Source organism: Anabrus simplex, chromosome 5, assembly GCF_040414725.1.
Source record: "Anabrus simplex isolate iqAnaSimp1 chromosome 5, ASM4041472v1, whole genome shotgun sequence".
Lineage (NCBI taxonomy): Eukaryota > Metazoa > Arthropoda > Insecta > Orthoptera > Tettigoniidae > Anabrus > Anabrus simplex.
Window position 1 is genome coordinate 219,163,002 of NC_090269.1, and position 27,996 is coordinate 219,190,997.

Consider the following 27,996-nt stretch of genomic DNA (forward strand, 5'->3'; position numbering starts at 1 on the left):
TTCGCCTGGGTCCGTTCACACACATGTCTATCCACTTTCTTCCAAATGAAATGGGTTGTATCCCGCAAGACGGAGTGCACTACGTACGGAAATCGCGGAGTAACACCCCATCGCCATACCCACTGATATCGTTACTATATATTTAAGGTGTTCCCTGTGTCCTGTGCCAGACACTGCATCTGTTCGCAATTCCTCAGCCTGCTCATAAAATAAATTTGTACATCTCTGCTATAGAGAAATCTGATGGATATTTTTTGTTAGTGGGGTCATTTCTTAGAGAACTTGGCCAGGTCTGTCAAAGTCACACTTCACCCGGTCCCAAACCACCTGATTATGAAGGTTTCCGTCCTTCTTACAACATTATTCGAAACAAGTAGTAATAATAATAATAATAATAATAATAATAATAATAATAATAATAATAATAATAATTGTTACGGGGTTACTCGTGGAGCAGAAAGAGGTGAAAGAAGGTGTCGAGGTGAATGGGTCTAACTACAATGTCAAGAATTAAATTTAAAACTTAAAGTGAAGGTTATATTTCAGGACTTCAAACTTAAAATTTTTTTATGACAATATTGCAGGTACAAGTAGCAATCATTAAACAAGATTGGGAAAAATCCAAGATTCAGAACCTTAACATTTTGGGCTTTAAATTTTACAATTTTATGAAGGGAAGAGGTATTATTTAATGAGGGGCAGAAATCCCCTAATTCAAGAGCACTTGCTCCCTAAATCACAATATCAAGCCTCCCAGAGGCACACCTTACAGTTACAAACTTGGAAAATAGCTAACAGAGTCTCAGTTTCTTACTGCCTACTCAAGGCAACATCAACTCACAAACACTGGCCTCTTAAGGCACAACTTGCGATATGAAAACTGATTTATACAGGGGTATTTAATACCCAACCTACGGAGGCCTTCATAGAAAAGGAACAGGTTAAATAACTGGCCCAAACACAAAATGAATGGAGGCGTACCCTGCACTCCAAGATAATAAACACTAAAAACCTAAAGGGCTCTAGGCCGATGAAACAGGGGCTATTACCAAACTACTGAGGTGACTCGTATAGAAAATACATTACCACATTACAGAATGAAAAACAGTTATGAAACGTAGTCACCGCAAACCAAAATGAAGGGGAGCTCGAGAGGGTACATCACTCTCTATCCCCTATTTACAGTTAAAGATTTATGAAGTTTATACATTAACCGGCAGAAAGTTACATTTTTAGAAAAGAAGGTTACATAGTTAAAGATTCGGACCTTTCACTCGGATTAAACTGCGGAGGTATCAAGAAAGAATAAAGTTATGTGGCCATTATCTTATAGATGTACCGCTGACCGAAGAAAGAGGCCGCCCGCCTCCTGCTTTGACACACACACTCAGTAAGATGACGATCAGTTGGCCAAGAAACGTGAAAAGACGCAGTTTATAAACCCTCAGGGAAGGTACGAGATCGTTCAAGACGAAACCAGCCACACCCTCTCATTTTAATTGGTCAATTTCAAAGTTACAGCCATAGTAGAACAAGAAACCTGTGATAGGTTAAAAATTAATTACAGAAATTTGGGATTGGCTAGATTCTAAACCGGCGGAAATAAAAAGGAACTTCTTACACCTCGCACCAGGATGCATGATCATAGTTTTTTGGTAGTGTCATCTGTGGAGAAATGTCCAAACTTCTTGATGAATGGCAAACAAAACAAGGAGAGATTCACTCAGTTTAGGAAACTGCACAATAACAAAGTTACTCAATATTTTAGTGGTGACATCTTCTGAGTAAAGTTCTAAGTTGGTGTAGCTTCAGCTTTACTGTTTCACCAATAGAGGAGTTCATTTAGGCGCTAGTTTTGAATGCGCGGCGTTGGGATGTACCTCCCGGTACATTAATAATGGTGTATGGCCTCCGGAGAGGCCTGGCGCAGGTCTTTTTTGAGTAGGTGGCCTATAGATCTGCGAGGATGGGGCCCTACCTAAGATGGTTTCTAATGTTGAAGATATCACAAATACCCAGCCGCAAGACAGACGAATTAACCAATTAAGGGAATCGAACCAGGGACCCCTTAAACCAAAGGTCAGCATGCTAATAATTTATTCATGGAGCTAGACACGAATTCTATAATAATCTACTAAAAGATGAGCAAAAATACCTTAAAATTATAACAACAGCGGTATATAGATTGTATTTGTCAGGAGTTGTACCAGTAAATATACGATTGTAACTTCCATGCTCTGTATAGTCTTCATTTGTGACACCCTGTCTGTACTTCGTTTGTGTAAAAACAGTGCATTAATTGCTTTTCTGGTTTTGGAAATATTCTCAGGTTTAGGTGATTAACTCTGAGAATTATTTCAAAAATAATGTTCCCGTAAGGAAACCATATTTAAATGTCATCGATTCTAAATGTTAAAAACATTTAATCCCTTTAGGCTTTTCCAATCGTGAAATTACCAGCGTTTCGCCTCAGTGTAGCAGTGGGACTTCAGTTGGATTGCTACACCTTTCCAAGACGCTGGCGGCAGGTGCGCCGTTGAGACACTATCTATCTATATATAAAACTTTCATTCCCCACCCTGAAGGGGTGGGACGGGCCACCTAGAAGGTTACGCCCTCTCTCTGGCCAATATATGCGGATGGGTTGGGGAGATGTGAGGGAAGAGGGAAGTGAGTAAAGGTTGTGAAGAGTTAGATAATGGGAAAAGATTTATATTATCTTGGCTAACCATGTTATACTCGTAGCTGTATTACTATTTGGTCACGTTGTTAATACATTTTTCCGCTATGTCTACAGTTACATAAATTAACAAGTATTTTTTCGTTTTGATGGGATGTTCTTACTATACACATGTTAAAAGCAGGTACATAATGTGGTGATGGAATACATACGGTGATATAATTAGTTATAATGTTTACATGATGATGTTGTATATAATAAATAATGGATGAAAGAACAGGATCATATAATTAGAATAGTGTATATGGACTGAGAGGGCGGCCCGCATGTCTGATTTTCGGGTATATTAAATTGGCCTAGTTGGCTGTAAACGTTAACTAGGCTCTAGGTTGGGAGTGGGTTGAATTGGTTGCCCAGTCACAGTCCCCATTAATGGAGTGGCCGGTCTGTGGGTTGAGTGAGGATGCGACGGAAATGAGGAGGAAAAGAGGTATGTCGGGGGGTATAAGGAGTTGGGATGTGAGTGGGTTGTTCGGACTTAGGGCTTTGTCTAGAAATCTCTGGAAAACGAGAGAGATATAGGTTTCTAGTTTGGGAAAGGGAAAGATGTAATAAAGGTTCTGGGTCTGATAGATAGGAGGAAGACGCAGGGCTATTCGGTCAAGGTGGCGTTCCATGGACAAGAGAGGACGGTAAAGGTGTGGTTGGGAGTGGGTAACAGCAGCCCAGGCAGGGTGGCCGTAGGTGACAACAGACCGAATGAAGGTTTTATACGTTAGGGGTAGTAATCTGGAGTTGAGACCCCCGCTGGTGCAGGGTAGCCGGCGAAGCAGATGGGATCTGCGGGAGGCTTTGGTTTTGGTATTGAGGAAGTGGGGGCGGAAAGACAGGTGCTGGTCTATGGTAAAGCCTAGGTATTTGAGAGTGCGTTGACGACGGATGGGGGTCTTGTGGACTTTGAGGAAGAGGTGGTCGGGGTTGCGGGTGGCTGAAAGGTGGCCTCGGCGGGGTCGGAGCAGGATGGATTGTGTTTTGGTGGGGTTAGGAGATAGGAACCATCGGTCGCACCAGGTGGTAATGGGTTTGAGGTACTGTTGAAGGGTACGGTTATTGGCTTGGACTGGTGGAAACGGAGCAAGGACAGCAGTGTCGTCTGAAAATTGGAGAAGCTGAAGTGGTGGAGGAGGCTAGGGATTGTCTGCCACGAAAGGATGAATAACAGTGGAGAGAGCGGAGATCCTTGGGACACTTTAAGTGACATGGTGAAGGGTTGGGAGAGATGGCCCTGAATGGATGTACATGTTGTTCTATTTGTGAACTAGGAAGCGAAAAAGCTGATGAAGGACCTGGGGTGAGTGAAAAGATGAAGTTTATATATTAAGACCGGATGAAAGACTGAGTCAAATGCTTTGTTGAAGTCGGAAGTGATAAGAAGGCTAGGTCGGGCTAGGTTGAAGTTGATGGCGATGTGTTGAAGAAGGCGGAGGAGCTGATCTAAAGTGGAGAGGCCAGGGAGGAATCCGTATTGCGAGGGAGGCAGTTAGTGGTTGGCTTAGAGGTAGGAGTGGATTCGGCGGGTAAGAATCTTGTCTAGAATTTTGGCTAGAATGGTAATCAGGCAGATGGGACGGGAAGAATCAGGGTTGAATAGGTCCTTTCCGGGTTTAGTGAATAGACGCAATGTGGAGCATTTCCAAGCAGTGGAATAAAAGCCAGTGGTAAGGATAAAGGTGTACAGGGAGGCTAAGAGTATTAAGAGTTCCTCTGGGGTTTGACGGATGTGGCGGTAGCGGATTTGATCTGGACCAGGAACAGTGTCATGCGTTTGAAATGTCAGTGTCTGTGATTGGGGTGTTGTCGACATGGGGTGTAAGGTTATGATCAGAGGAGGGTAGGGGAGAAGGGGAGGATAGGGGATAGCATCGGTTTGGGAATACAGGTGATAGATGGAAGGAGTAAAACGTTGTTGGGATTGTGAGGAGAAGATCTCCAGTTTTTTCGTGGTGTTCGTTGGGGACTCTACGTTATGGAGGATGGGGTAGGAAGGGGTGCAATTTTGGTCGAGGAGGGAGGAAAGCTTTCGTCAGAATTTGGAAGAGGACGCATTCTGGGAACTGAGGGCGGTACAGGTTCGAGACCACGATCTTCGGTGGTAAGCTGTTATATAGTGGTTGATGGTTCGAACGGTTTGACGATGGAGGCGAAGGAAGTTAGGATCTCGGGATTAGGAGTATTCTGTTAGATAAGACTGGGACAGTTTCTGCAGGTAACGGAATTTAGGTGGGAGTGAAGGTTTGTGGGGAGTATAGAAGAAGGTGGTTATGTAAGATGCGGAAGCGGTGGGAGCAGGAGGTGGTTTTGGCAGGGATTTGGAGATGTGATCTCGGTATCCTGAACAATTGGCTTTGGAGAAATTGATGATGGGTCGTTGAGGAGGGGGGTTAGAACGGGATCCAAGGGTAGGAATTTCGATTAAGACTCGGAGGTGATCGCTGCCTGTGCTGAGGGGGAATGAAACATTTAGGAGTTTGATGAGGAATGTATAGACAATGATGATATTGGGGGTGGTTTGTGAGGAAGGGCGGGACGGCCCTGTGAGTGGAATAAATGAAACATCTATGCTATGAAGAAAAGTGTCAAAGTTTTGTAGTTCGGTGTTTGTTGTGCCATGGAGGTTGAAATCTGTTAGCGCAAGAAAATGGCGGAATGTTTGTGAAGGTAGTTAAGGAATGTGGTGGGTAGTGGTGTTCGGATATAAATTGATGCGAGGTGTAATATTCGAGATCTATAATAAACGGTTGCAATAATGAATTCTGGAAATGAATTGGTGTATGGTGGGATGTGGATACGAATCGGAAGAGATGGGCGAGTGGCTATGGCTGCACTCCCATGACCAACACAATCTGGATGGTCTGATCTATGGAGTGTGAAACCAGGTAGGTGAGCGTGCTGGTTGCGGTGGAGCATAGTTTCATTTAATAGGATTGTTTCGCCAGGGTGTTTTTAAAGAAGGGTCTCAAGGTAGGAGCGCTTGGGGGAGAAGGATTGGGTGTTAAGAAAAATAGTAGAGTGGGGTGTGCTATCCATCATACAAGGGTCTCGAGGTGATGGAATTGAAAATGGGCATTTAAACCGGAGTGGGTTGTCAGGAAATGAAGGTTGAGGGCTTGGTTGGCTGGTTGGTTGGGTGGCTGCTGCCTGCAGGTGGGTGCACCATTACCGCGCTGGTAATTTCACGATTGAAAAAGCCTAAGGTCATTAAAATCTTTTAACGTTTGCAATCAATGAAATTTAATTATGGTTTCCATCTAGGAATCTAATTTTTGATATAAAGGCCAAAGGCAGACATTTATACAAGTGGAGACATATGCTTCACCTAGTGCACCGTCACTGTATTGTCCTACATAAGAGGCTTGCAGTGATGTCTCAACGGTGCACTTGCAGGCAGCGTCATGGAAAAGTGTATTAATCCAACTGGTGAGCCCACTGCTACACTGGGGCGAAACGCTGGTAATTTCACGATTGATAAAGCCTAAATAGAATAAATGCTTCTGAGAACTATTGTTATGCCCCACACTGAATAAGGCAGATCCAAGTTCTTTTTCCAAGGAAGTCATCCAGAGAGCTGTATTTTAACTACTGACATACATTTTTAAAATAATTTCTTCAACTTCTTATAATTCCTTTAGGAAATACATAATACTTTATAAACTAGCAAATGTACCCGTGCTTCGCCACGGTATTCTACATTGTATACGGATATCGAAGTAAATTACTGTACATGCAGTGAATAAGGACTTTTAATGTCGCATGTCTTTTAGCGTTATCCAGAAATAGCAGGGGAAGGTTCCCATACGTTGTTTCCAATGTAAAGTGCATGTTGCGGAGTTGTGATGATAACGGCAGGCTCAATTGCCTACTGCCATTCACTATCGAGTACGTAAGTTTTCATTAAAATGGGAGGCCCCATTACCTGCTGCGCGGTCACAATCGATTTGGTGAGTTTTCATTACAATGACAGGTGCCCTTTCCTACTTCCTGACAGATTACAGTAGAGGAGTTTTATTATAATAGCAGGTGCCTTCCCTACTACCAGCAAAAATTGGAGTTGTGCTGTTATCATTATAATGACAGACCCCTTTTCTTAATGACAGTCACACCGATTTGGTGAGTTTCCATTATAATACCAAGGCCACTATGCCTAATGTGAGTCACATTTTAGATGGGTAAATTTGTTTACAATGGCGGGCACACTTGCCTACTCCTAAACACAATCGGTTAGGGGAGTTTTGAATAAAATTGCATGCTCTCTTGACTTCTGCCAGTCAAATCGAAAAGGGATTTTTTAATTACAAAGTAGTCCCTCCTTACTAATGCTAGTTGAAAAGGAGTTGGAGAAAGATCCCATTCCTGCTGACAGTCAAATGGTTATTATAGCAGATGCCCTCCTGCTGAGAATCACTACCGATGTAAAATATTAATTATAATGGCAAAAACACCCTTTCTGCATCGCTACAAATGGATTTTTTGATCGACATTCGAAGTATATGAATGTTTACAATATTGCAAACCTTCATTTACAGATTAACTGCTGCTAAACGATACATCATATTGACAAACGGATTGTACCATAAGACGCCTCATTTAGCGGTCTAAATTTCTGGTCTTAAGAAATTTGTTCCTGTCTCATCTATCTTTAGGTAAAATTGAGTTAGAAACGATTAATAGGGTGAAATTTTGGTAAGCTTTTCTCACAGTGCACCATTTTGGGTACTAATGTCGTACTAATGGGACAGCTAAAAACATAGACTTCGGCTCAGGTATGGAGAATGGGTGGGCCAATGTTCGTATAGATTTAGATTATACTATCTTTCGTTTAAGTGATTCGAACTACAAATTATACGTGTAAAAAGAGCAAAATGTATGTATAATCGAGAAATAGAGACAAATCTAGCATATAAGGAATAGAGATACGACGAAACGTCATAGGGCCAAAGTTGTAGATCACACCAAATTGATCTGAGATTGTGCCATCCGTTTTGTGATACAACTTACCGTTTAGCCGCGAAATACCTCGAAACGAAGGTCTGTACCGACATTAAAATTGCCTCAATATTCCGATATTTTTTGGGAGTAAAAGTGAAATATTTCAAAATCTTGGAAGCTTTTCGTCGATTACAGGCTAAGACATATATTTTTTCCAAATATCAATTTTCTAGCTCTTCTGGCAGATTGTGTCTCAATCTTGCTTTGGAGGAGGGGGGTAAAAATGAGGACTTTCAGGAAACGAAAGCTGACAAATATGCAGAAGGTCATTATTACACCTAAAACGGAGAACTGTACGAAAAATTCGCCAAAATAGTCAATGTACAGACACACGGTCCTTACGAGTTTATTAAAATAGATAAGGAACCTGCTCTCCGTACAACACCTTTTGGGCTATGTCCGCTGGACATAGGCTGCAATGCAGACCGTTCATGGTATCTCCATTATTAATCCTCCTATTGAAAAAATGCATATGAGAAAAATTTAAGAAATAGATTTCCATCAAGGTTGGTTATTTCCAGTCAGGCTTGTCTTGTGTATATAGCGGGAGAGTAAAATCACTGTTTCGGTTCCTTATAAACTCGCAGTCCAATCCGGAAATTTTATATGGTATGGTCCTTTAAACCTACCTTTGGGCAGGTGGATGTTACATATGAAGTTTGGTTAAAATATCTTCAGTAGTTTTCAAATTATAAGAAATACGCTTTACATGCACCCGCTCTTGAGTTAAGTCCTCAGGGAATTGTACCGAAAAGCGATCCATTAATGACATCTCCCTTATTGATCCTCGTATCGAAATGATGCTCATGAGAAAAAAGGTTTAGAAATTGATTTTAATTAAGACTGACAGATTTCCATTAAGTTTTGTTGTGTATATTTTGTTGGAGTGCAAAATCACGGTTTTCGTTTCGAATAAACCCGCAGTCAGTTCAGGGATTTAGAAACAATATTGGTCCTACAACCTACCCAGGACAGGTGGATTCTAAAAATGAAGTTTGGTAGAAATGTTTCCAGCCAATACGTAGACAAACAGACAAACAGACAGACACCAAAGCTAAAAAATATGCAGATGGTCGTCATTACACCTGAAACGGATAACTGCACGGAAATTTCGTCAAAATATTCAATGTACAGACACACGGTCTTTACGATTTTATTTATATAGATGAGAGATACGCATGGGCACGTTTGTAAGTGCAGGCCTCCATTTCGAGATTTACTGCTCCTAAACAGTACATCATATCAACAAACGGTTTGCACCATCACGCGAATCTTTTTTCACTCTATATGTTTGGCCTCTAAGCATTTTCTCGTATCTCACATATTCATGGGTTCGATTGAGTTGCAATGATTGAATGAATGGGGTGAAATTTGGGTACATTTTAAACATTTTACATTATTTTTCACATACTTATATGGAAGCTAGAATCATGAAATTTGGTTCACATATAGCCATTTGTCGTGTTAATGTGCGTGCCAAATTTGATAACTCTATCTTTCCTATAAGTCCGTCAAACTATCTAATATAGTGTAAAAAGCACAAATTTACGAACAATCAAGAAATACAGCCAAATCTAACATATGTGAGAGAGAGACGACAAAAAGTCATAGGACCAAAGTTGTAGATCACTCAAAATTAAACGGAGATTGTGCCATCAGCTTTGTTATAGTACTTACTGTTTAGCCGTGAAATACCTCGAAATGAAAGTCTGCACAGTCATTAAAACTGCCTCCATATTTCGATATTCTTCAGAGATTAAAAGTGAAAAACTTAAAGATCTTGGAAATTTTTCGTCGGTTACAGGCTAGAACGTATAATTTTGCCGAATTTCAATTCTCTAGTTCGTCTGGCAAATTGTGCCGCAATCTTGATTTTGGGCGAGGGGGGTTAAATTTAGGACTTTCAGGAAACTATAGCTAAAACATATGCAGATGGTCATTATTACCCCTTAAACGGATATCTGTACAAAAATTTCGCCTAAATAGTCAAGAAAAGCTTTAGAAATGTATTTCCATCAATGTTGGTCAATTTCCAGTCAGGTTGGTCTTGTATATATTGTGGGAGAGTAACATCACTGTTTCGGTTCCTTATAAACGCGTAGTCCATTCCTGGAATTTGAAATGGTATGGACCTTTAAACCTACCTACCTTTGGGCAGATGTATGCTAAATATAAAGTTTGGTTGAAATATCTTCAGTAGTTTTCAAGTTATAAGAAATATGCTTTACACGCACCCGTTCTTGAGTTAAGTCCTCAGGGACTTACTGAAAAGCGATCCGTTAATGATATGATATCAACTTTTAATTTGTAACGATAGTTTGAAGACATGACTAAGAATATTTATAGAGTTTATGTTATTTTGTTTCATATTTTGTTTCTAGTTTGTAATGGTAGTTTTAAGATAAGATTATGAATATTGCTCTCAGATGTACAATGTTAATGAAGTGTGGTTAAGTGTAAGAGAGGACCATGAGTCCTAACTTCGCCACTACAAATAAAGGCAAATATATATATCCCTTATTAATCCTCGTATCGAAATGATGCTCAAGAGAAAAAAGTTTAGAAATTGATTTTGATTAAGAGAGGTAGACTTCCATTAAGTTTGGTTGTGTATATGTTGTGGGAGTGCGAAATCACGGCTTCGTTTTCGAATAAACCCACAGTAAATTCAGGGATTTAGAAACAATATTTTCCCTACAACCTACCCAAGGACAGGTGGATTCTAAATATAAAGTTTGGTAGAAATATATCCAGTACTTTCCAAGTTATAGGCAAACAGACAAACAGACAAACAAACAAACAAACAAACAAACAAACAGACAGACAGACAGACACCAAAGCTAAAAAATATGTAGATGGTCATTGTTACACCTGAAACGGATAACTGTACGGAAATTTCGCCAAAATATTCAATGTACAGGCACACGGTTGTTAAGATTTAATTTATATAGAAATAAAAAATCATGCAATAAGGTTTTATCTGCGCAGCGGTAATTTCATTCTGTTACCATAAAGACGGAGATTGGTCATGCGAAGGACATAGGATAACCTTTCTGTCAGAAAGCCGAGAAATTTCAAAACAAGACTTCTACTTCTGGAGAGACGCTTGACATTAAGGGTCACTTACGATCAGCCTACGGCAGGAAATGAGTACCAGGTAAATTCCATGGTTAATGTTAACCTCTGTGTACCGCAAGGTGACTAACAGTACATACCTTTAACTCGGACTCTGCCAGAGGCCTTCATGAGCTGTATTACTCACGCACTATCCTCGTTAACGAGCGGCACATCGAATGACCTATGACTCATCACCTACGGAGTTCCGGAGAATGCGTTGTTACCACTTTTCTTTATACGCTGATGTGATATTGTGATTGTCAACCAGAAATTTAAATGGACGCATGGACTACAAGCAGTAGTTGTTGCGAACACCATTATAAGCTCTTCAATGACCTTGAAAATTTGCAATGCCCACTCAACGTGGAGTAGGGATTATTTACTATTGGAGAGTGAAACAAATAAACGCAGGTTATTGGTGCGGTGTGGGGAAACAGGTTCCGCTACTCCACTAACATTGTCACTTACTGTTACCAAAGACAAGCCGGTCGTTACATAGGATATAGCGCCTATAGTACATATACTTTACTGTTTTAATCATAAAAGTAATCAGTACTGATGGTTTCAGTTATTCTTCAATTCTCACATTATTATAAATTTTGCTGGCAATTACATAGCTTCTTCTTCTTCTTCTTCTTCTTCTTCTTCTTCTTTTCTAGCCTATTTCAATCCATTGCTGGATATAGGCCTCTTCCATATGCTTCCATCGTCTTCGGTCTTGAGCCACTTGGAACCAGCGTGTTCCAGCCAACAGCTTTATGTCGTCGAGCCATCTCTTCTGGTGTCTTCCAATGCCTCTCTTATGTTCCCATGGTCTCCAGTGAACAATCCTAGAGGTCCTCCTGTTATAGTATTGTCGAGCTACGTGTCCTACCCATTGCCACTTTAGTCTTGCTACTATCTCTAGGATGTCTGTTAAATTTGTTCCTGTTCTCCTGATGTCCTCTGAACGGATCTTATCCCTAAGGCTGATCCCTAGCATCTGTCGCTCCATGGCTCGTTGTGTACAGACATGTAATATACTGAAGTTACAGGCACTTGACCTAGTCACTGTAGTAATATGGCAGTGCAATATGGAAGAACATGTTTTCTAAATGTATGGGTGCCTTTATAGCCGTTTCAATTTAAACTTTAATGCCACTCTCCGCCCTCACCCACTTCAATTTCAGTCTAAAACTGGACCAGAGCCACAACCCATTCATTAACGTCAATAAAATACCCATAGTCCCCGCTCTCAGTCATAGAGGGGATGAATCTTGCGAGAGCTTACAAAAGTAGTAAAATATTACCGTCACGCTAAATTTGAAGAGAATCTTATTTTTCAAATGCTCATAACATGTGCCACGAGGATAGTCATGTTAAAGTCAATGGCAACCTGTTCAGCTTGTGCATCTAATGCAGAATTAATGTTTTCACGTTGTAGATTCAACTCCAGGAAAATTTAATAATAACAAGAAGAATTACAACAGTGATTTAAGAGGGCTGTTTTTTGTCATTGGCACACATTCGTATGTTGTATGCGCTGTGCTGCGAAGAATAGCGTCGTCTGTGAGAGACCGGTAGAACGGTTAGTATTCAACTTCTCGAAACTGGAATAGCTTACCTGGATTGAAATTGAATATGCCCACGACCGTACAGCACGAGATTGTCATGAGGGACTTTGTGATGCGTATGAAGATACAGCGTTGCCTTACAGAACCGTGGCACGGTGGGTCAAAGCCTTCAATAACGGACGATATGTTTGGGCTGGATCGCTTTGGTATCAGTGACAAGGACGTGCAGCATTTTAGCGAGTAACTGGGAACGGATACAACCTAAACGGTTCGTGAGCTGTCTCGAGAGAAAGGCATAGCGCCTTAAACAGCGTTTTACGTCCTTAAAAACCACCTTTGAATGAGAAAAATCGCATTGTGATAGGTTCCGCACCACTTGACGGAATTAACGAAATGATAAAGATACGATGTTACACAAACCCACTTGAAATTCTGTGATTGCGAAAGGGAGGTTTCCCTACTTTGTATCATAATACTCGATAGGACATGGGCGCTATCATACGAGCCCCAACTGAAACGCCATTAGAGCGAATGGCGACATTATGGGTCCCCGTGAAAGTCACAATTTAGTCAGAACCCTAGTAGTGTGAAAGTGATGGTGATTCTGATGTAGGACTATGATGACATTATCTTATCCCTCTAGATGGTTTTCCGTGGTTTCCCATTTTCACACCAGGCAAATGCTGGGGCTGTACCTTAATTAAGGCCACGGCCGCTTCCTTCCAACCCGTAGCCCTGTCCTGTCCCATCGTCGCCGTAAGACCTATCTGTGTCGGTGCGACGTAAAGAAACTGGCTGACTGACTGACATTATCTTAACGTATAACGTACCACAAGGATAGACCATGAATGCGCAGTATGAATGTGCTTTTGGAACATCGCCTAGAACAGCGTTGAGCAAAAAGCGACGACACGTACTGTAGACGCCTCTCATCATTTTTGTAGGATAATCCTCGAGCGCATTTCACGCAACCGGTGGCTGATTTAAACCCTCGTTGGGGCTGGGGAGTGCTGTATCATCCCTCATACAACCATGCGACGTTTATTTTATTTGATAATGTAGATGAAGGAACCGCTTTATGGCGTCCAATTCCGAATTGTTCCCGAAGTTCTTAAGGTGGCAGTTCAAGCTTTACAAAACTTTCATCTTCAGACGAACAGGAAACGTCAAGTCAAATAGACTACAAACTATCTTCACACAAAATGCCGAGGCCCAGTGTATTAGAAGATATTGATGACAGTATTCAGGAGAACATTTATGAATACTATTAAAATAGAGGCTTTAAGTGCATTAGAAGTAAATCAAATTGCAACTTAATTTTAAATTATGTAACTAGCAAATGACAATAGGGGTTGAAACGAAACAGGCTCTCACAATTACAAACTTGAAGAGAGTATGTAATGTCGTAATATGATCAATCAATGGCTTGTGGATCAACAGTTAACAATTGTCATCTGCAAGTGTGTGCTCTAGAGTCGTCTAAATTGGTTACCCTAAGCATTTTCAAAGCATGAATTAATTTTATCGACAATCTTAAGGCTGAATATGGCATTTGATTCAGGCACATTACCACGTTCGTCACTTGTGAGGACATAGAAGAAGATAATAGTATGTGTCGGAAGGCACAGGAATTTTTGGAGGAAGTGAAAAGATTTATAAAAGAGACAAGTGTGGACGAAGGACATGTTTGGAACAATAAGCACAGTCATTTTCGTTATAAAATGACTTCTATGTCAACACTATCCCACTCAGGCTGATCCCACTGTGTTGCAGTCTGTACATAGCTATACACACAGCTGATAATTAATATGCCCGGTGGCCTAGATATTAGGCCCTTTAAATAACAATCAGCAACAATAATTAATGTGGCTTTAATAAATATATTTGTCTACAAGAGACACAAGACACTTTCGGCATAAATATTTCAGAGAAACTTCAAGCAACATGTCCACTAAACATTTATATGGAGGCAAACAAAACTGAAAACGTGATAAAATGGCATAAGAAACATTTTCTTTCTCCGGTCCTTAGTGAACATGTAAGTAAAAAAGCGCATTACTGTGTACATTACTGTGTAATTCCTGGTCAGGTCATATATATCATGCCCCTTTTGGATGCAAGATTTCCAAACATATTTCCACCGTTGTCAACAAAATGTATCCAAAATCTTGACGTGATATCTTTAGGCAATAATAATAATAATAATAATAATAATAATAATAATAATAATAATAATAATAATAATAATCGTATGGCCTCAGCTACCGTTTGCAGACATTTCGATTTGACGCCATCTGGCTGTCTGCTCGTCAATTTCGACGTTCCGTTTTTACTCTAGGCCCGCTAGATGGCAGACAGAATAAACCGGATCTCTCTTGGGCGTCTATGGCTGAGATTTAATTAATTTTGTCGGGTAAATACCTAATGTATCATCAGAGATCTTTTACATGCCGACATCGTACGACATGGAGTGTCGAATGGACTTTTTTCTGCCCTTCAAAAATCCTCTGCCGGGTTTGAACCCGCTATCTTGGGATCCAGAGGCCGACACTCTACCACGGATACACAGAGGCAGCTACTTTAGGCAATATCAGCTGTATATGGGAAGGGTTGCTGATTTTGTAAGATCACAATGTAAAACAAGCTACAAGTAAAACTACATGATCGTCATTCCATCATTCAATTTCACTATGTGATATACAATCGATTTCATTCACCAAAGTGCAAGTCGCTTGCAATATGTCTGGAGAAAGGCAGATTGTGACCACATCATCGTTTGAAAATGTAATTAGTGTGGCTTTTGATTTCGGACTGCTTGAATGCAAAAGTGAGATATGCATATTGTTCTCTTACACATTCGCTTTAATCACTTCATTGAAATCCCACATCTGCACTTTGAAGACCAGCAGCACTGTAGAGCAAATGTGTGTTATATATCGAAATTACTTTAAGCAGAGGGGTTTGTACACTCTTCATAGAAAATGTAGTAATATACTCACGGTGATGAATTATGTACATATATTTTTCCACGTGTTATATTAGAATTATGTATCCTTGTGTTACCCTTTAATAGATGATAATTCAGATACATCTTGAGGGAGAATGCACAACTTTGCATGAGAATGACTCAGACCCCTGTTATTTTGATGACAATTTCATATTTTAAAGATATTTTCATGCCGTTAGGAGTGCTTTGTGGTGGTAATAGTGGTGGCTATTGTTGTAAGAAGGATAAATGAGTAATCATTCTCCAAGTGATTCGCGTATTACTGTTTATTACAATCCGGGCTCTCTTAGCTAACAATTTCCTGTACCTTTTCTTTGTGATATTATTTACCATAGTATTGTATGTTATGAAATTAACTGAATATTTTTTCAAAACCTGTTGATGAAATACACTGTAAAATCTACGTCTGCAAAGTGGGCGAACTTGTGCCGTTAGAAGAACTTTCTTTTTTTTTCTTTTGCTTTACGTCGCAGCGACACAGATAGGTCTTATGGCGACGATGGGACAGGAAAGGCCTAGGAATGGGAAGAAAGCGGCCGTGGCCTTAATTAAGGTACAGTCCCAGCATTTGCCTGGTGTGAAAATGAGAAACCACGAAAAAACATCTTCAGGACTGCCGACAGTGGGGTTCCAACCCACTATCTCCCGGATGCGAGCTCACAGCTGCGCGCTCCTAACCGCACAGCCTTTAGAAGAACAAGTTAACCCTTAATTATACAATACTTTAGGACACGTCCATACAAAATTATGTAAGTTCTATATAGTAAAATGTAAATATACTGTTAATGAGTGATTTAGAACACCATTCCATTACGCCGTTATCCCTCATAAAATCCTAATCTATATATTAAAAAATTTATGAAAACTGAAGTCAGTCAGTTTGACCATTCTATCCGCTCGATTTCCTCCATTTTTTTTTACCTGAAATGTATTCGTGCACAGATTTGTCATCAGGTACTAAAAATCACTTCACTTCCGCCTTCCTCAAATTCTTTGATTTTTCAATTTTTGTATCTTTGAAACAATCATATCTTTGGTTCTAATTGAGGTACACAGTTCGTTTTGGCCTAAGAACACTCAGTGGATCAAGTTATTTCATTTTAGCTCTTAACTATTCAAATTGGTTGATTCTGAGGAGAGTCATGAGTGCACATTCAATTTGACGTCTCGTTTCTTCAACATTTTTTTCATTGAAGCAATCATATATTTCGTTCTAATTGAGGTACGCAGCTCGTTTTGGTCTAAAACCACTCAGTAGATCCAAGTGCTTTCTTTTGAGGTAATAACTACTTAAATTGGTAGATTCTGAGAAAAGTTATGAGTACATTTGCCTCCATGACGAAGATCTTTGAAGGACTTTTTAACAGTTCGGCGCGTATTGTTCCAAGGAACATTTAATTCAATTTCTTTGTTTGATGTATTTTCAAGTGTTTTGTTGACATAATATTACATTCTATTACCACAGCAGATCATGTGCTTTATTTCATTAACTCGAAACTTTGCAAATACATCCGTGAGGATAGTAACGAACAATACCATACTTTGTACATTGCGGGCGGCGCCAGCGGGAAACTGCTAATCTATATTAATATTATAAAAAGGAAAAATGTGTATGTTTGTTTGTAACGGATAGACTCAAAAACTACTGAACCGATTTTAAAAATTACTTCACCTATAGAAAGCTACATTGCCAGTGAGTAACATAGGCTGTATTTTATTTTCAAAACAATTCGGAGGGGGGGGAACGGGGGGAGATATAAAAATAACAGGCTGATACAGGAGAAATCGAATTTGTCGTACAAGGACGCGACGAAGCTCATTTTAAGTCCCTTGGCGCAAAGAACAAAACTCGGCAAGCCCTACGGGCCCGAAAACCTTTTATTAAGGCCTTAAAACCAACCGTTAAGGAGATATTGGCACCACACTACCCATGGTCTAGGAATCGGATAAAGAAGTGAACTGCCGTAACCATGGCAACGTCAGCTTCGCTATTCTTACAGCAGCGAAATTATCTACAATATATCACAAAAACCTAACATTTTAAAGACATGAAAATTGGTATTTGGAATTTCCTTCAAAAATAAAACAACACAATTTTTTGTTTTCAGAAAATACACTTAAGTAGTGAGCGGGGGGGGGGGGTGATTGATGTCGTATGTTCCAGATTTAGCTCTGCCAGTAGCCTGGTCACCTTACCCCAAAAGGCAATGCCACAAACGTGGTTTACAAAGAGATTCTGGAGTAAATAAATTGCAATTTTTCAGTGAGTTTTTATACTTTGGGTATTTTTAGATAATGCCTTAGTGCGGTACCAAGGAACAATGAATTTTTATCAAATTTCGAAATCCTCACGAGCGAAGCCGTGGGTAATAGCTAGTCTCCAAATAAAATGACAAGAAAATGAATTAATACCTGCCCGTGTGTCCGCCTCTGTGGTGTAGTGGTTAGTGTGATTAGCTGCCACCCCCGGAGGTCCGGGTTCGATTCCAGGCTCTGCCACGAAATTTGAAAAGTGGTACGAGGGCTGGAACGTGGTCCACTCAGCCTCGGGAGGTCAACTGAGTAGAGGTGGGTTCGATTCCCACCTCACCCATCCTGGAAGTGGTTTTCCGTGGTTTCCCACTTCTCCTCCAGGCGAATGCCGGGATGGTACCTAACTTAAGGCCACGGCCGCTTCCTTCCCTCTTCCTTGCCTATCCCTTCCAATCTTCCCATCCCTCCACAAGGCCCCTGTTCAGCATAGTAGGTGAGGCCGCCTGGGCGGGGTACTGGTCATTCTCCCCAGTTGTATCCACGACCAAGAGTCCGAAGCTCCAGGACACTGCCCTCGAGGCGGTAGAGGTGGGATCCCTCGCTGAGTCCGAGGGAAAAACCGAACCTGGAGGGTAAACAGATGATGATGATGATGATGATGATGATGATGATGCCCGTGTGTCGCTTGTTGAAATTAGTGGCTTTCCGTTTTCTCTCTCTTCGTTCTACTGCTCAAAAGAGACCTAGAATGTGGGAAGGGATCTTGATGCAGGAAAACAATTTATCTTTATTAAATTCAACAATTTCAGACAGGAAATTAGGAGGCATAATTTAATGTGTCTGGTTCCTGTTCTTAATGGATTTCCAATTTCATCCGCTCTGTAACGACACCAGCTGTGACCTAAGAATTATATTTAAAGGGGCACAGCCAACCAGATTCTAACATAATGCGTCATTCAGTTCACTAGTCTAATAGGCTGTAACGTAACTGTCGCATTTCAAACGATGTTATAGTACAATTCCGGTTCTCCAGCTGGTTTTAACTTCTGTAGTTCTTTGGATACTTTGTTGTGATTCCGCACTTGATCACAACTTTAATTGGCGATTAGAATTAGGTTATCACCTATTTCTAGAAAATAGATCTCAGAGAATTAGAGTAGGTGAAGCTTTATCTGACCCTGTAATAATTAAGAGGGGAATTCCTCAAGGCAGTATTATCGGACCTTTATGTTTTCTTATATATATAAATGATATGAGTAAAGGAGTGGAATCGGAGGTAAGGCTTTTTGCGGATGATGTTATTCTCTATAGAGTGATAAATAAGTTGCAAGATTGTGAGCAACTGCAACGTGACCTCGAAAATGTTGTGAGATGGACAGCAGGCAATGGTATGTTGATAAACGGGGTTAAAAGTCAGGTTGTGAGTTTCACAAGTAGGAAAAGTCCTCTCAGTTTTAATTACTGCGTTGATGGGGTGAAAATTCCTTTTGGGGATCATTGTAAGTATCTAGGTGTTAATATAAGGAAAGATCTTCATTGGGGTAATCACATAAATGGGATTGTAAATAAAGGGTACAGATCTCTGCACATGGTTATGAGAGTGTTTAGGGGTTGTAGTAAGGATGTAAAGGAAAGGGCATATAAGTCTCTGGTAAGACCCCAACTAGAGTATGGTTCCAGTGTATGGGACCCTCACCAGGATTACCTGATTCAAGAACTGGAAAAAATCCAAAGAAAAGCAGCTCGATTTGTTCTGGGCGATTTCCGACAAAAGAGTAGCGTTACAAAAATGTTGCAATGTTTGGGTTGGGAAGAATTGAGAGAAAGAAGAAGAGCTGCTCGACTAAGTGGTATGTTCCGGGCTGTCAGCGGAGAGATGGCGTGGAATGACATTAGTAGACGAATAAGTTTGAATGGCGTTTATAAAAGTAGGAAAGATCACAATATGAAGATAAAGTTGGAATTCTAGAGGACAAACTGGGGCAAATATTCATTTATAGGAAGGGTAGTTAGGGATTGGAATAACTTACCAAGAGAGATGTTCAATAAATTTCCAATTTCTTTGAAATCATTTAGGAAAAGGCTAGGAAAACAACAAATAGGGAATCTGTCACCTGGGCGACTGCCCTAAATGCAGATCAGTATTGATTGATATTGATTGAACTGAATCCATCTGTCATTATGATGGAAAATAGAATAAGTAGAATAAGGAATGATCATAAATTTCAGAAACTGTGTTGTCCTGGCATGTTAGTGGATTTCAAATCAGGTGTACCTTTCCAGGAATTGTTGGGGAAGTTATCTAAGTGAATCTGCTACTGAGCCGAGGTAACCTTATTGGTCTGTTTTCTAACAAAATATCGAAACCAGTTGCTAATGAATGTAATCTATCCTTTTGTTGCTGCATAGATTATTTTTAATTGAAACATTTTCTTTGATGGTGATTCAACTACAGTTACAGGTTTCGGCGACAATGGGGAAGGTAAGGCAGTTATATAATTTCGTGTGGCTATTTCTAGCGGAGTGCAGCCCTTGTAAGGCAGACCCTCCGATGAGGGTGAGCGGCATCTGCCATATGTAGGTAACTGCGTGTTATTGTTGTGGAGGATAGTGTTACGTGTGGTGTGTGAGTTGCAGGGTTGTTGGGGACAGCACAAACGCCCAGCCCCCGGGCCATTTTCAGGCACACCCCCATTGGAGGTGAGCTGCATGTACCATATCTACCACATACCAGCCCTCCTGCCAGTTTTATATTTCTGGCAGTACCGGCAATCGAACCCGGGCCCCCGAAGACGGCAGCTAATAACACTAACCGTTACGCTACAGAGGCGGACAGGTAAGGCAGTGGCACGACGAGTTAGTGGTGGCGGCCTTATTATTAAGGCTTAGCACCGGCATTACCAGGTGTGAGAACGGGGAACCCACCGATAACTATCTCAGCTCTGCCGACCTGAGATCCGAATCAATATCTCTCGAATACTAACAGATGCATTTCTTGTACCATGTAGCCAAAGAGCTTGGTTTAATTGAAGATGTCCTGCCAGTATTTTGTTTCTTTAAAACCACAGTTGTGCATTGTGATTGATTTATTTATTTATAACACTACACCGACCACTTGGATAGAATATCTGGTTAGACTCTCGCTTTCTGTGCGCAAGGAAGTGGGAACGAATCCTAGTGAGGTTGTCTGGCATTTAGAATTCTTCAAACATCAGAAACCCGCGTTAGTAAATTTACTAGCACGTTCAAAAACACTGTTTTAGAGTAAAATTCTGGTGTTTCAGCCTCGCTTAATTCTGTCTCCGTGGCTGAATTTTCAATGTTGAGGTATTTGCTTTAGGAAGTACCGGGTTCGATTCGTAGCTAGTTCGGAGATTTAATAGTGTTTGGGTAATTCGAGTCGTAGTGACTCGGGAAAGAGTGTTTGTGTTTGTTCTAATTCATTCCTCTTTATATGCCCACTGTTACGACGATTTCAGCGGAGCAGAGAGGGGAAGAAGAGTGAGGGATGAATGGCTGGACAAAGCATGAACACAAGGTTCAACAATATCTACTTCAAAAAATTCGTCTTTTTGAGAACAACAAATATTGGACAAGAGGGAAACCTTAGCAATAAATACAGGCGGGTCTTATGAGCTCAGAAATGTTTACAATATGGGGAGAAAAACTCTCATCACGAATAAGTCAGTCAGAGAATTAAGACAAGCAAGTCTTATAACTTTACAAGTTACAAATATAGGCTAGCTTTTACATAATCGAGAGAAAATATAGTCAAAACATTAAATTACAGCTTTATTACCCCACAATAGTCACAAACCATCGGTATAAGGAAATAAAGGTAGCACATGACTGGACTAACTATTTAACTACAACTAAATCTATACCTAAATCTGTCTTGCCGCGACATCAACCCTTGGCGAGGAACTCTGACCACCCTTCCCTGGGATGCAGCGACCAGACATATCTCATGAGGCCGGAAACCGAGCCCTCATAGACACCTTAAATGACAATGCTAGCTTCCCCTCCCTTCCTCTATGTAGCAGCTCACACGTGGGCAGATTGCCAGCTCCACATGTAGCATGCTACCTCTGCATTCTAGTGTCGAGACGGATTCCATAATTCGGTTCTACTTTTTTGGTTCATTGAGATCTTACTCCCCTCTAACCTAATGAGCCAACATTTTATTAACAGTTCCCGAAGTCTTCCGAAATGTTCCGCTCTTACTCGATGCTTTGGTCACCTCCAGATGTGATTCAAGGAACATCAGGCTAGCTATTTACCAAAATTGGATGCGCGCTTTCCCCTCTCGCAGCTGGCCCTACATTGCCGTGCGTCGGTTCTTCTGTAATGTACAATTATGGGCTTATCATGAAAGGATTTTTGCGATGCTAGGATAGGAGAGGGTTAGGACAGGGAATGTAACGGTCGTGCTCTTAAAGAAGGTACAGCCCCAGCATTTGCCAGGTTTGAAAATGGGAAACCACGGAAAACAATCTTCAGGGCTGCCAACAGTGGTATTCGAACCCATCATCTCCCGAATGTAAGCTCACAGCTGCGCAACCCTAACCCTCGCTCGCTCGGTGAATTCAGTATTATTAAAACAATATGTACTACTAATGTTTAATTAAAATCTGCAACAGCTTAATTCGTTAAACCAAGAAGTTTTTTTATTTAACTTATGTACACATATTTATTCGAAAGAAAATTAAGCAAGCAGATACACGCGTTCTCTTCTACTCTACTAATATTGTCGACCACATTTTGAATTTCAAAACGAGTTTGCAATAATTGAAACATAGTATGTTCAAAGAAAGAACATGTTATTCAATTAATAGTAGTTATTCACAAAATGCTATCTCAGTGAAACAAAATATTTTTAGTAATCAGAATGATATCAAACACGTTCAGCACATAAAAACAAGAAATCGAAATATCCAGTCAACTCTTAGGCCTTTCCTATCCCATCGTCGCCATAAGACCTACGTAAAGCAAATAGCAAAAAGTACCACTGAAGATCAGATTATAATTACAAGTTATTATTAACAAAGGCCAGTTGGATATTTTAAGAACCCAGCCGACTGACGAAACTATCGACCGGCCAACTTCTCGTGTCACGTGGTGAAAATATTTGGGCGGATTCTTGCTCGTCACTATAGGCATCAAGCCGTGTAGTTTTTTAAAGGGAGTCAGTACTTCTGATGCAATCTTCGCGGCTCGCGTACTTCTGTGGAAACATCGAGAAAAGAATTACTCGACCTAGATAAAGCGTTTGATCACATTTCGCATCAGCTCATCTGGTACACGTTGCCCGACCATGGAGTCTCAGAGTTGCTTATCGACTGGATCCGGATGCTTTATGGGAATACTTGTAGCAGAGTAAGGTGCGCAGTTGACCTCTCTGGGAGCTTTCCTCTGAGAGTAGGAGTAAATCAGGGATCTGCCGAGTTATCGCTGCTCCTCATACTTGTTATGTATACCACCTCACGTGACCTACACGAGTGTGTTTCTTGGACCATACACTACGTCGACGACATCCTACTTGCAGCTGCAACCAAAGAGGAATTGCAGGGCTGTTTTCAAACTTGGAGTGAGCACCTATGTCAATACGGCCTGCGTCTAAATGTTAAGACGACCGAGTATTTGGAAACTAACTCGAGCACACACACCATGGCAATCAATGGTCAGGACCTAGTGAAAACTATCTGTTTCCACAACATTTAGAATCCCGCCTGCAAAGTGACGGTGGCATTGATCAGGAAGTGCGGGCTAGATTGAATGCGGAATGGTTTAGGTGGAGTGGAGTCACAGGAGTGCTGGATGATACGCGTGCACCCAGCGGCGTTGTATGGTGCCGAAAGCTGGCCAGTCACCAAAAGCACCCTCAGCAGACCACGAAGATGCGCATAATACGTTGATCTCTTGCAGTTTCACTCCTTGATCACATAACTAATAGCACGAACCGACAGGGGATAGGAGTTGTTCCCATTCAATAAAAAAAATGCGTGAAGGGCGTCTGAGATGGTACGGCCATATCCTAAGATCGGCAAATGGTACCGTCACTCGTGATGAATACAAACTCTTTGTTGATGGAAAGCGCCCACGTGGAAGGCCGAGACAATGATAATAAGACACCCTAGCTGCAGACGTGAAGACTGTTGACACTGAACGTTGCGTCTGGTCGATTAGAATGGCGTTCGTCGATCCGAAGAGCGGAGCCTGCATCTGTGGGAAAAATCATAAGTGGAAGAGAAGAAGAAGTAAGCGAATCTATCTTCCCACATACATTATATTCGCTCTTATATTCTCTCTCAACTTGATGTTGAGGTGACTGTGAGTTTGTAACCTTTAAAATCTAGCTAGTAAATCCTAAAACTTAAATAGTTTTCTCCATCTAGTCACCTCCCTAGTATAGGCTTAGCCTCTGTAACGTCGGGCCATAATCCCCCATAGGTTTTAATTTATATTATGTAAATTTTAAGGAGTGCAAGTGAATGCATCCTAACATCTATATATATAAAATAACTTGTCCTGACTGACTGACTGACTGACTGACTGACTGACTGACTGACTGACTGACTGACTGACTGACTGACTGACTGATTCATCATCGCCGAGCCAAAACTACTGGACATAAAGAAATGAAATTTTGGGGATATATTCATATTAAGATGTAGGTTCTCGCTAAGAGAGGATTTTTTGATATTCCGTCGCTAAGGGGGTGAAAAGGGGGGGGTGGTGAAATTTTAAAAAGAGTGTATCTATATCTCGAAACTTTAAAAGTTTACAGATGTAAAAATTGGTATTTAGAATCTTCTTTTAAAATAAGGATACACGTATTTTTTTGTTTTCTGAAAACCCCAATAGGAGGGGTGAAAAAGGGTGAAAATGGGAAAAATGGGTTGAATGCCTTCAATCAGGATACCGGTACTTATATCTCAGAAACTGAAGATATTACAGACCTGAAAATTGGTACTTTTGATCTCTTTTAAAAATAAAGAAACGCGTATTTTTTGTTTTTGGAAAATCCAATTAATGGGAGGGTGAAAAGGGGGTGAATTTTTAAAATGAGTGAATCTATATCTCCAAACTTTTAAAGTTTGCAGATGTAAAAATTGGTATTTAGAATCTTCATTAAAAATAAAGAAACACGTATTTTTTTGTTTTCGGAAAATTGCAATAGGAGGAGTGAAAAGGGGTGGAAAAAGGGTTGAATGTCTTTAATGAGGCTACTTATATCTCAGAAACTGAAGATATTACAGGCCTGAAAATCGGTGTTTGGGATCTCCTTTAAAAATAAAGAAACACGTATTTTTTGTTTCTGGAAAATCTAATTAAGGGAGGGGGTGAAAAGGGGGTAATATTTTAAAATGTGTGTATCTATATCTCAAAACGTTTAAAAGTTATAGGTGTGAAAATTGGTATTTAGAATCTCCTTTAAAAATAGAGAAACACGTATATTTTGTTTTCGGAAAATCCTAATAAGAAGGGAAGAAAAGGTTGAAGAATCGGTCGAATGCTTTTAATGAGTCTACTTATATTTCAGAACCTGAAGATATTACAGACTTGAAAATTGGTATTTGGGATCTACTTTAAAAGTAAGGAAACACGTATTTTTTCGTTTTTGGAAAATCCAAATATTGGGGGTGAAAAGGGGGGGTGAATTTTTTAAAATGAGTGTGTCTACATCTTAAAACTTTAAAATTTACAGATGTAAAAATTGGTAGTTAGAATCTCCTCTAAAAATAAAGGAACACATATTTTTTTTGTTTCCTGTAAATCCCAATAGGAGGGGTGTAAAAGGGGGAAAAATGGGTTGAATGCCTTTAATGAGGATACATATATCTCAGAAACGAAAGATATTACAGAACTGAAAATTTGTATATGGGATCTCCTTTAAAAATAAAGAAACACGTATTTTTTAGTTTTTGGAAAATCCAATTAATGGCGGTTAAACAGGAGTGACAAATTGGGGTGCATTTTTTGAAAGACTATATCTACAGAATATCTTGGAATCGTAAAATGTTACAGACGTAAAAAGTGGGTGTTTGGAATCTCCTGTAAATGTAAAGAAACATAGGTGATTTGTTTTTGGAAACTCCACTTAAGGGGAACTCAAAAGGGGTGAAATTTTGAAATGAGAATTTTTACAGTATATCTAAAAAACTTAACATGTTACAGAAGTGAAAAATGGTATTTTTTATCTCTATTAAACATAAAAAACGTGTATTTTTAGTTTTCGGAAATATCACCTGGGTGGAGGGGGGGGGGTAAAAGTGACTGAAAATGGTGTTGAATTCTTTTAATTAGGCTACTGATATATCAAAAATGCAGATTTTACAGACGTGAAATTTGATATTTTCAATCTGCTTTAAAAGTAAAAATACACGTATTCTCTAAAAATCCAATGAAGCGGGGGGAGGGGTGAAAGAATTGAAAAATTAATTGGCTTAATTGTATGAGAATACATACATCTAATAAAAACTAAAGTTATTACGGATGTGAAAATTCGTATTTGGGTCTCCTTTAAAAACAAAGAAAAACGCGTTTTGGACGGGAAACCATCTTGGAGGGCGGGAGTGTAAAGCAGTTGAATTCCTTTCATGAGGACACATAAATCAAAAACTGAAGAAGTTAGAGTCGTGATAATTGGTATTTAGAAGATCCTTTACTATTAAAGAAACAAGTATTTTTTTTCGGGAAAGTTCACTTAGGGAGGGGGGGGGAGTAGTGTGAAATGAAGTGAAAAAAGTAAATTACTTTTATGGGGATACTTATATCTCAAAACTGAAGGTAATAGACGTGAACATTGGTGTTTGGAATCTCCCTTAAACATAAAGAAACAAGCCTTAATTTTTTTGGGGGGGGGGGGGGTGGCGGTAAATAAACTTAACGGCGGTGGGGTGTAGAAGGAGGTGAGACCAATTGATTTTACTGTTATTAATGTACTTATAAGGATCCTCCGTTGCTCAGGCGGCACCGCTCCGGCCTCTCAAAGCTGGGTTCCGTGGTTCAAATCCCGGTCACTCCATGTGACATTCGTGCTGGACAAAACGGAGGCGGGATAGGTTTTTCTCCGGATACTCCGGTTTTCCCTGTCATCAGCCATTCCAGCAACACATAATAATGATAATAATAATAATAATAATAATAATAATAATAATAGACTAATAATAATAATAATAATAATAATAATGTTCCGGACCGTCGTCAAATGTGCGGACCGCGCTGGCAACGGCTCCTGGACGGGTAATGACTAAGAATGCAGTCCGGCCGCGGGTTCAGTGCCGCCAAATCACCCAATATGACACCACGCCGGATCTCCTGAAGGATTTTATCCATATTAAAAATGATTAACGGAAAAGATGGCAAAGATTTACGGACCCAACTGACCAGGAGGAATACCTGAGCCTAGCCCGGGAAGTACGAAATCGATTGTTGGAAAGGAATATTGAAAAATGGGAGGAAACGTGCTGTAAAATAATAGAAAACGAGTCAGATCGGGAATTTTGGAGGATTCTCGCAGTAAACGAGTCAGATCGCGAATTTCGGTGGATTATATATTTAAAACAATAAGCATTCAATTATAAATTTCAGTATAATACCGTAGCGAAGCACGGGTATCTTGCTAGTTTTGGATATTTAGCCAGTTACTTTAACCTGTTGTTTTTAAATAACGCCACGTAGAATGGGTACTCGATGCCCCTGTTAAAGTCTACTTTATTTCATTGTAAGGGAAATCAGACAGTTGAGCCGTTAAGACAGTGAATACTGTTGAATTTTGTTAACGGTAGGTTGTGCCTGGATAGGCTTGGAACTTGTAAATTTCGAGAATAGTCTATTAAAGCGTAAATTTGTAGAGCAAAGACGCTCTTCCTATTAATGTAAAAGCTGAATGGTGCCTTTGGAAGGCTGGAATGTTATAATGTTTTGGAGAGTAGTTTCCGAGATAATTTTGTGGAGCAAAGTTGCTCTTGTAAGAAGTATTATTGAATGGAGCAGTGGTCGCTCTTGTCACATTGGCACGGTAGGAGCTTCAAGCTTCAAGGAATTTATAATATTACTTCTCGAGCTCACTGTTGTACCTGAGATTTTGTTATTCGCTTAGATAATTGTTTTTTTGTTAAAATTTAACATCTGAAAAGAGGAAAAAACAAAAGATTTAAGAAAGGAAATAAAACTGCCGATTTTAAGGCTTTAAATATTTTCGTAACAATTACTATTCTTATCGTTAGGAGGACACCGTGATTTACAGAGGTGAAAGAAGGTGCGGTTATGAATGGGTGAATATAATATAATCACAAGATCAATTTTAAAATTTTAAAATTTTAAATTAGAGCTGT